Source organism: Amphiprion ocellaris, chromosome 10, assembly GCF_022539595.1.
Source record: "Amphiprion ocellaris isolate individual 3 ecotype Okinawa chromosome 10, ASM2253959v1, whole genome shotgun sequence".
In the NCBI taxonomy this organism is placed as follows: Eukaryota; Metazoa; Chordata; class Actinopteri; family Pomacentridae; genus Amphiprion; species Amphiprion ocellaris.
Window position 1 is genome coordinate 9,178,170 of NC_072775.1, and position 9,942 is coordinate 9,188,111.

The window sequence follows — 9,942 nt, forward strand, 5'->3', positions numbered from 1 at the left end:
TTGGGAGAGTGGCCGCTGCCGCCCTGCAACTTAATGTGCCCGAGGCTTTAAGGAAAGCTCAGATGAGGTGCGATGTCGTGGATCATCTAAATTTATTGTCCAGAGGCCTAATACGTGGGTCTGCCACAGCCCCTAGTTTATCTGTACATGTGTGTCACTCGAGCTCCATTCTTTAAATGCTCGACACACAGCCTGTCATGGCATGATACAGGAGAGGGGAATGTATCTTGGATGATTTGTGGGGAGAGGTGGGGAGGAGAAGCTGTCTGAGAATAGATTGTGAGAAGCCAGTGAGAGGCAATTCATAATGCAGCACAGCATCTGGTGGCAGTGTGACTGACAGGTGTCAAACCAAGTGCAGGCCTGAGCAACTGTCCTCAACTTCAGGTTTAGGACATCGGGCTATTCTGAACTGAAAGACAATGTGTCTTTAAATGAACACCGTGGAGCTTTTGACTGCTGCTTTCAATTTCAATCTTGATCTTGAAAATAACTGAGCAAATTACATCACCTAAAAAAAAAAAAAAAAAAAAAAAAATAGATTCAGTTGAAAGCTGCACTTTGCTGGTATATTTGGAGTTCTAATGGTTGTAATCAAATTTAGTCTCGTCAGAGTTTTTAGTTATTTTTGTATTTTCCATAAATCACTTGTCAACATGTATGATACACTTTCCTGCAGATGGCAGAGTGTGGTAATGTGCTATGAGGTTATGTAGCAACTAACTCATGTTGCATCAGCCTAATAGATCCAGTAGATCTGATAGATACGTTCAATAGTGAGACTAACTAATGCAGCAAATCAAAATTTCCTCTCACATTTATAAGTCATCTGTGCTGATAACCGATTGTCCAGCTCTCAATTTCCGATATCAACCAATACCAATACCCATATATGTGGGCTATTTAACTAATTTTAGGTAACATCACATATCTCCTGTCGTGGAATTAACGCATCATGCCTAATGTTATTGTGATGCTTCATTGGATGCATTCAGAAATGCAGCAAGGCTTTTCCATATTTTTTATTTATATATATATATATATATATATATATATATATATATATATATATATATATATATATATATATATATATATATATATATATATATATATATATCGTCTCGGTAAATGCCGGCAAAATCCACACATTATTTTATCGGATTTCATGATAGGCAAAAATACGATAACGATATTGACCGATATTACATTTTTATGCTAATATCAGGCTGATGATATGGGTGGGCCAATATTATCAGACCTCCCTAGTATTTATTGTTTTTTAGTCCTTGAGCCTACTATAACTTTTTTCCGGACTAGATAGACGCAGCGGAAACAAGCTTTCAAAGTGAAGACTGACAAACACTAATCAGCCAAAACATCAAAATTCACAAGTTAAGCGAATAACATTGATAATTCAATAAAATAATGCAATGATCTGCTGAGAAACCTTATTCTTTACTTTTATTCATGTAGTTTGACATGTAAACATTATTGCATATGAAGGCTCTGCCACAAAGCAAAAACCTACTCAGAGTTGACTTGAGGAACACAACAAAGAGCTCAAGGTGTTGACCCATCCTCTTAACTTCACAGACCCCAATCTGATCAAATATCCCCAAGATACACTGGAACAAGTCTGATCCACGAAGGCCCCACCAAGTACCCAGAATCCTCTGCTAAACATCCTGGCGCCAGATGTCACAGGAAACCCCCAGTAGTTTCATGTCCATTTGCCGATTGCTCACAGCTGTTCTGGTAGCATTAGGGGAACATGTTAGTAATGAGTTGACATGGTAAACTTTTCTTAGCAAGTATGATGCAACATGTAGACAATTTTTCTGTCTTCAATAGTAAGCCTTCTTTTAGCTCTGTTTTGGTCACCACCAGTCCCTGGAAACAATATCTGGCTGTTTAGGAGCTTCTACACAAACTCATCACAGTTCTGCCTGATGTTTAGTTCTTGGCAGATAGCACACAGTTTCAGCTGTTTTCTGGTCACAAACCTGATGACATCAGTGAGAATGGCACTGAAACTCTGAACTGAAATTTGCTAAAACACTTGTTAGAGCTGAGTGTAACTGCAGAGAAGAAGAGTAATACTGGAGTCTGTGGGTTTGTCAATACAGCATCTTCAATATTAGAACTGGTCATTTATTATTATTATTATCAATCTTTTAAAGTATCAATAAGTGAATCTTTAAGGATAAACACAGTTGTTTTTTGTAATCAAACTCATTAGGTTACTTTACTTTTTGCATCTGTGGGGATGAAGTGATATTGATTGAGATCAGAAACAATTAATGCCCTCGCTTTCATTACAGCCTCACAGGGCTCAGTTGTATCAATTAGGAAGACAAGGACATACTGTATAAGGCTTCAGTTTTATTGGTTTTCCATGTGCTGTCATAGATTTTCCAACAGAGTTAGTCTTCCTACTCCACAGAGAGCAATAATAAGCACAAGGGAAAATGTGATATATTACTATGGGATAAAATAGATGTTAAACAGAATGGTGAACGTTTCCTCCTGCCGTTAAAGAGCATCTCATTCCCCGGTGTGAAAATTGTCCAGGCATGGTCACACCTGCCACAGGCGTAAACCCCTGTGGTGCAGCCAACAGGCTGATTTTCAGACAGAGCAAACAAGTGGCTGTGGCTCCATACACTCTGAATGAAAATATCCCAAATTTAATATCACTGCTTGCTGCAAAAGCCAGTTTCATTTATACAGAGTGCAGAGTGGGAGGTTGTTCTGTTCCCATGTCCTTTATCATCTCTTTCTAAGATGTTCAGGTGGACCTGGCAATAATGTGAGCTGGTTTGACAGGTGTAAATTGTTTTTGTTATTCAGCGAGAAGCAGTCCTGTTCTTGAGTAAATCATTATAAGGCAGGAAACTGCTGCTACACTGCTCTGTGTGGCTGGAAACCTTCAAATACGTGGCACCCAGACTGCTTATAAGGATGAACAGAGCAATCAGTCACATTGCCCTTTGGTTTGCATTGAATTTGAAGCCTAGAGAATGGCTTTATGGTTGATGCCATCTATTCCAGTTGGAATATGGGAGCCGGTTAGAGCACATAGCTAATGCGTACAGCATTGTACAGTACAATATCTTAGCTAACAGGCAAGATGCATTCTACACATTCTACTTAATGCTAAAATTTCATATAAAGTTCAATAACTGTTTAAAAAAACTAAATCACTGCATACCAGAATCCCTTTAAGGGTCTCTTAGTACAATTAACTAAAAACCAGGCCATAATTAAGCAATCCAAAAAGTGCATTAAAGGGATCATATTATGCAAAATCCAAGTTTCTGAGCACCAATATGTGTCTATCAATCAATCAATCAATCAATCAAGTGCCATGCCCTTCAGCGTAGGCGATCATTTCTCTCCAGCTCCTCCGATCTTTTGCTCTCTCAGTTGTGACTGTTGCCCATTCCATATGTAGCCATGATGTAATTCATTCCATCTGTCATTTTCATTCTCTGTCTTCCTCATCTTCTCTTCCTGTTAATTTTCCCAGTTGTGAGGATATATTCCAGGGTCTCCTTCCTTAACATGTCTCCAAAAAATGTTGCTTGCCATTTCCTAATTTTGTTCAGTAGTGTATAATTTGTGTTTAGTGTTTTTATAACATCTTCATTGGTTATTCTGTCCGTGTAAGATATACGCAGCATGCTATAGACCCACAAAATATGAAAAAAGAAGCCTCATTTCTTTACTTTCTCCATAGAGCAGAAGGTGTATTTCTGAATTAGCATTCAGGTTCGCAGCCGGTTATGATGTCACAACATATAACTGGCTCACCCACGGCGTCTGAGCTTGTCTCTGCCAATCACTGACTAGAGTAGATGCAGACAGAGGTATACCTGTAGGTCTCTTCCCAAAAGCAACAGCAACTCAGATGGATTTAAAGCTGTAGACACTGACTCCACTTGTTTGGAACAAGACTAAAGCAGGGGTAATATAGTGATGGTAAAGTTAATGATCTCTGTAGCATTTGACAATGTGAGACTTTATTAACTTAATGAAAAGGGACATAATGTGGGACCTTTACCCAGTCTAACAGCAAAACGGTCCACTTCATCAACAAATGGCAACATTTTAACTAAATCAAAACAATGAGCATTGAACTAGAGTTTAGATTTCAGTTTAGAATTATTTTCATAAGGACCACCAGCACACTGATCATGAGGTATGAATTCAGCAAAAATCTATCATAATGACTTGTTGAAAACATGAATTGACCTAGTATTTCACGGGAGAAGTTGAGTCTTATGAATTGGAGTCTATTCAAGTCAGACATCTTTTGGAGTCTGTTACCTAGTAACCCTCAGGTACTCCGCTTTGGCTTCTATTTCTAAAACTGGTTTTTGCCACTCAGTAGCACTTCATCCTAATTAGTCATTTCACAGTAGGTGCCTCATACAGACAGATTTGTCTCCACAACACTGCATCGGTGCTGGAGTCTGGCTGTACCCATTTTCAGACTCTAATAGGTAAAAGAAATGCTGGCTTGTCTTTATTTCTTTAAACCAACCACAACTGTCTAGACCAGGGGTGTCAAACATGCAGCCTACGGGCCAAAACCGGCCCACCAGAGGGTCCAATACGGCCTGCTGGACGACTTTGTAAAGTGTAAAAATTACAGAGAAGACATTAACTGCAAATTGTAAATTTGTAAAACTATAAACTTTAAATCATTTCTAGACCATGACAAGTTGATTGCTCATTGTTCTTTTGTCATTTTGTGGCTCATTTTTGTAATATTTTGTCTCGTTTTTGTTGTTTTTTGTCTTTTTTTGTTTGACTTCTGTCATTTGTCTCATGCTTTTGTCATTTTGTTTCTCATTTTTGTCATTGTGTGTTTCCTTTTTGTCTTGCTTGTGTTTTTTGTTTTATTTTTGTCATTTTGTGTTTCACTTTATTCGTTGTGTTGGGTATCGTTTGTGTCATTTTGTGTTTGCTTTTTGTCTCGCTTGCATTGTCTACTTTTTTTATCGTTTTATTTCTCGCTTTTGTCATTTTTTGTCCCGTTCTTGTTGTTTGTCCACTTTATTTGTCGCTTTATAACTTTTTTTGTCTAATTTTTCGTCTCTTTTGTTTTGTGTCCTTTGTCTCATTTTTTGTTTTGTCTCGCTTTTGTCATTTTGCGTCTCATTTTTGTAATACTTTGTCTCTTTTTATTGTCTTTTTTGTTTCTCTTTTGTCATTTTGATCATAAAGTGAAACACTATATCATTCAGTTCCAGATACCTGTGATTAAATGTTTTGTGCCTTTGTAGACACACTGTGATCTGGAAGTTGTAACGTGGAAATGACAAACTGAGGCATAATGTTGTTAAAATTAAATTTGTTTTTCTTAAGAATTTCAGGTTCTTCATAATGTTTTGTAAAAAGATTGGGCTGAATGTGGCCCCAGAACTAAAATGACTTTGACACCCCTGGTCTAGACCATATGGTGAGAGGGGAGGACAATGCTGCATAAAATATGGCACAGTAGCCTACATCTAATGGGTCAGTCTAGTAGGTCTGCAGTCAGTTGACATGTAAAAGGCAAAAATATTTGCTGTAATGCAATCGATTCAAAGGTGAAGAGTAAAAATGTCCTAAAGTTTCGAACCAAAGAGAGAAATTCAAAATCCTATTTTTATGCTTTGGGATGTAGTGTTAGTTTAACATTTTCCAAATGGCAGGCTACATATTTAATGTGTTATTTTAAGGTGAAAATGTATAGAAATCAGAGTTGAATTCTGCAGATCGCACAACGCTAATTCAGATTAAACCTGCAGTGAAGAACTTTTTGCTCCCCCTTCTGGCAGTGAGAGTAATTACAGAAACACAGGTGACGCATGCTTATGACAAATTGGTAACTTTCTCTTCTAGGCTGTAATATTTCCTCTTAATGTAGAGTTTCTTTTTTATCAGGAGCATCAGAAACTTTTCTTGGACGCCTTCTAGGTTTTCTGGCACTTCCACACTCGCAGCTGCTTTAACCTATTTCGTCTCCATCGCTGTGGATGATCCCAAACCAATCATCACTGGTTCCCATAAAACATTGCTGCCATCATGCCAGTGTGACAATGGCGCCACACTTCCCACATGTATATGGCGCTTAATCAGCATCATGTGAACTCATTTGGCAAAGGTTGGAATGTAACAGATGTTCATTTATATGTAAAACTCTAGCCTTAATTAACTGGATTTATCTCAATAAATCTCAATGAGTGAAAGTTAAGTGTCAAATCAATGTGTTTTGCCGCTCTAAATGTTGCCCTTTCTCCAATTTAGTATAAAAGATTTCACAACAGACAGTACGAGGAGAGATTTTAGGCCAGAGGATGGATGGAAGAGTGCAGTTTGTGGGAAAAGGGTGGAAAGTTTAGCAAAGTGCTCACTGTTTAGTTCAAACCAGGCATCATAACAAGGGATTAGTCTTAGTTGCTTTAAAGTGGCAGTTGGCCATGGAGGCTGCCTCATTAAACAGGAAAACACCCTCAGTCCAAGTGTTGCTAAGTTATTCTTTAAGTAATCCCCTGTTAATGTAATTCATACATTTGTTTTCCATCCCTGAAAATTTCTAATCTTGGAAGGTGCACACTCTCATTTATATTCAAGAGAGCATTTTTGCATCCCAACATTTAGAATAAACTCCCTGAACTCAAGGCCGAATGAAAGAATCACAGCAGAAACCAGGACCAGATTTTTTTTGAGGTGACCACCAAGCCAAGTGGCACTGTCTCAGTGTAATAAAGGCACGAAATGTACCATCAACCACTATATTTATAGGATTAATTTCATTTCCCAACATTTAAAAAGAAAGTTTTACCCATTTAGACAAGTTATGACACCATTTTACAGTTGAAACATTATCAGTTTCTACAGCAAAGTCCAGTGAATTCAAGGCTGGGCTGAGGGTTAGGGGCTGTTTGGCAAAGAAAAGCATTTTGCAGGCAGCTTCTTACTGAAAATTGTTGAGGTCTTTTATTTTAAACCAGCTCGACTGAAAGAAAAGACGGGGCAGTGTGTGAACGTTTTTACGGCTAATGAATCTGGGACCTCGGGGACTGATGAATATCAAAGGCTTTGCAAAAACTTCCTCGGTATATAAAAAAGACACTTTGATTGTTTTTCTCATAATTTTTTCCTTTTTTTTCTTAAAGGAATCAAACACAAGGGGCCAGAGTGACTTTTGAGACAAAGGTGTGGCTGTAGTTCAGACTATGAAAAGCTTTACCTTTTTTTTTTTTTTTTTTTTTTTTTTGTGGAATTTGTTGTTGGATATGTTAAAAGTCATTTGCGTCAGGTGTGACCCACTGCCCAGCTATTTACTTCAATGAAGAGTTATATTCCGAGTACACATTTGAAACCAGTATATTTTCCTCTGAAACATCTGACTCAGAATACCTTGATTGACCAATCAGGAGTCAATCCAAGTGTCCCACAGAGTAGGAAGGGCTCACAGTTCAAACATTTTACTTCAGAGAAACAGTGGCAGCATTGTTTCTTTAGACACCACAGCTTAGGCAAGTGCACCAAGAAGAAGAAGTAATGTTGCAACAGTTACATCATCCAAGTCAAAGAGAGAACAGTAATTTGTGAACAGCTGACAAGATTAATTTGTCTTAGTGCATTGTGAGGTAAGGGTAATGTTCCAACCACCAGCACTAAAGGCTTTTTTCTACTAGCACCTACTCGGCTCGACTCGGTTTAGGTCATTTTCCATTACAGTTGAGTACCACCTCATCGTGAGTGGAGTCATCATAGTCCCTTAAGGTCATTTGTATGCGACACAAACGCAACACAACAATAGAGGACATCGAGGTGATGGTATACCTGCTGCTCGGCCTGTGGCTTTTTGTCAGATTCAAAGTAAAAGAAGAGCAATGTGCATCGTCTCTGTTGACAGTTGTTTGTCAAAAATGGCAGGTTTGGTTTTCGTGAAGGAGTCGCTCTCAAGTGTCGTCACTCCCTGTTCAATCAGTGGCCTGCACTCTGTAGACGTCACACTATCGGCTCGACTCAGCTCGCTTGGAACCCGGCCGAGTAGGTAGTAAAATAGTAATAGGTAATAGGTACTACGCCCTAATGGAAAACCTCACAAACCAAGTAGGGTCGAGCCGAGTAGGTGCTAATGGAAAAGCACCATAAGAAATGAAGCCAATGTGAAATTACCAAAACCTGCAGTTCCTCACATGGCCACTAGAAGCTGGCTTCAAGCGTGAGTCAGTCCCCATTGACTCCCATTATAAAATGCCCTAACTTTACAGCAGCAAGAACTATTTTTCCAGCCTGGCACTGTTTTGGTGTCTAAAGCTAATGTTCCCATTTATGACAGCTGTACAAGGGATGAATTTTTGTCCAACTCATCTGTTTAAAAATCTTAAAGTTATGCATTAATTAAAGTGTGGGTGACTCGGCTCCACTCATTCTTCACCTGTTTGCTCTGGTGATGGCTAGCTTATTCGCCAAGTTAGATGGTACATTGAACTAACTGCATCTTTTGTTGATGTTGAAATTTCTCTAGGATCCAAGTAGACTAGATCATTGGTTCTCAAACTGTGCCGTGGGAGCAGACCTGCAGTCACATGCATTAAACTGTATGTAGATTAGTACTGTTTGTATGCACAGAGGCAGAAATATGCATACGTATTGTTTTCATCAGATTTATGAAGCTGCCACATTCTGTATTATAAAACTCAATCATTGCAGAAACAAGGTCACATGTGCAAGCTTTATCTCCACCTTCTTCATGAATGGATTTAGAAACGCTTTTACATGCAGCCGTTACACATCTGGCTATTTATAGTGTCTGTAGCACATCATCATTATTTAATGTCAGAAGGATGGTCAGTGATTAATCTATAAAGCTCACTGCTGCAATGGTACTGCAATGTGGAAATAATTTTTTAAAAAGTCCTCCATGCTGCTACCAGCACTGTGTATTGATGAAATAAGGCTATTAATAATAAGACTGACATGTTTGAAACCTTCAATAATTGTTTAATTGAATCATGTGACATGTTGGATGACTTATTGTCATTGAAAACATTCTAGCTTTGCAAAATGGTCCTTGTCTTAATATCCTAATTCATACTTAAAACTTCAAACTAAAAAAAAAAAAAACCTTCACTCATGCCTGTCATATCCTCAGAAATATAAAACACAATGATAAATTGAAACATAACACAGCGTCTCAGTGAGGATCATTTTGACTTTGTATTTATTGAATACAGATTTAACTTATAAAATCCCCTCAATATGGAAGAGTGCTCAGGAGCTTCCACTGCATAAGGTGGTGGCACTTGATTTAAACAACTATCAACCCACATCTAAGCTATCCTGTCTGTCACAAATCCTAGAATCACTAGTCAACGCACAACACTGTTGCTTCCTGGATGATAATAATGTCCTTCAGACTCACCAGTCGGGCTTTAGACCTCATCTTAGCGCATTTCCTGCTGCTAATGCTGTTGTAGATGACACTTGTTGTAGACTCACTTGATGAGATGCAACATTATGGAACACTCCTCATAGATGTATGCAGAGTTTTTGATGTTTCTCACATTGTTCAATAAGTTGCTTTTGGTGCTGTTGGTAAATGGTGTCAAATACATTATCTAACTGATAAAGGTGTCCCTCAAGGATCAAAACTAGATCCACTGCTAATTAATTAGTCACTACAAATGAAATACTTACCGTCTCAGCAGTGTAGTGCCTGTTTTTATGCTGACGATATCATCTTGTACACCATCGAAAACCCAGTCTTCTCCTGATTACAGACTGCTTTCACTGTCCTGCAGACCTCAGCTTTTATTACATCTACAGATCTTATGTTTGAAGGTTGTGCCATTCTCATGGATGCAGCATCTCTGCAACACCCTAATTGTTATGTTAACACAACAATGAAAAACACAAAAATAAAAAAAGTAG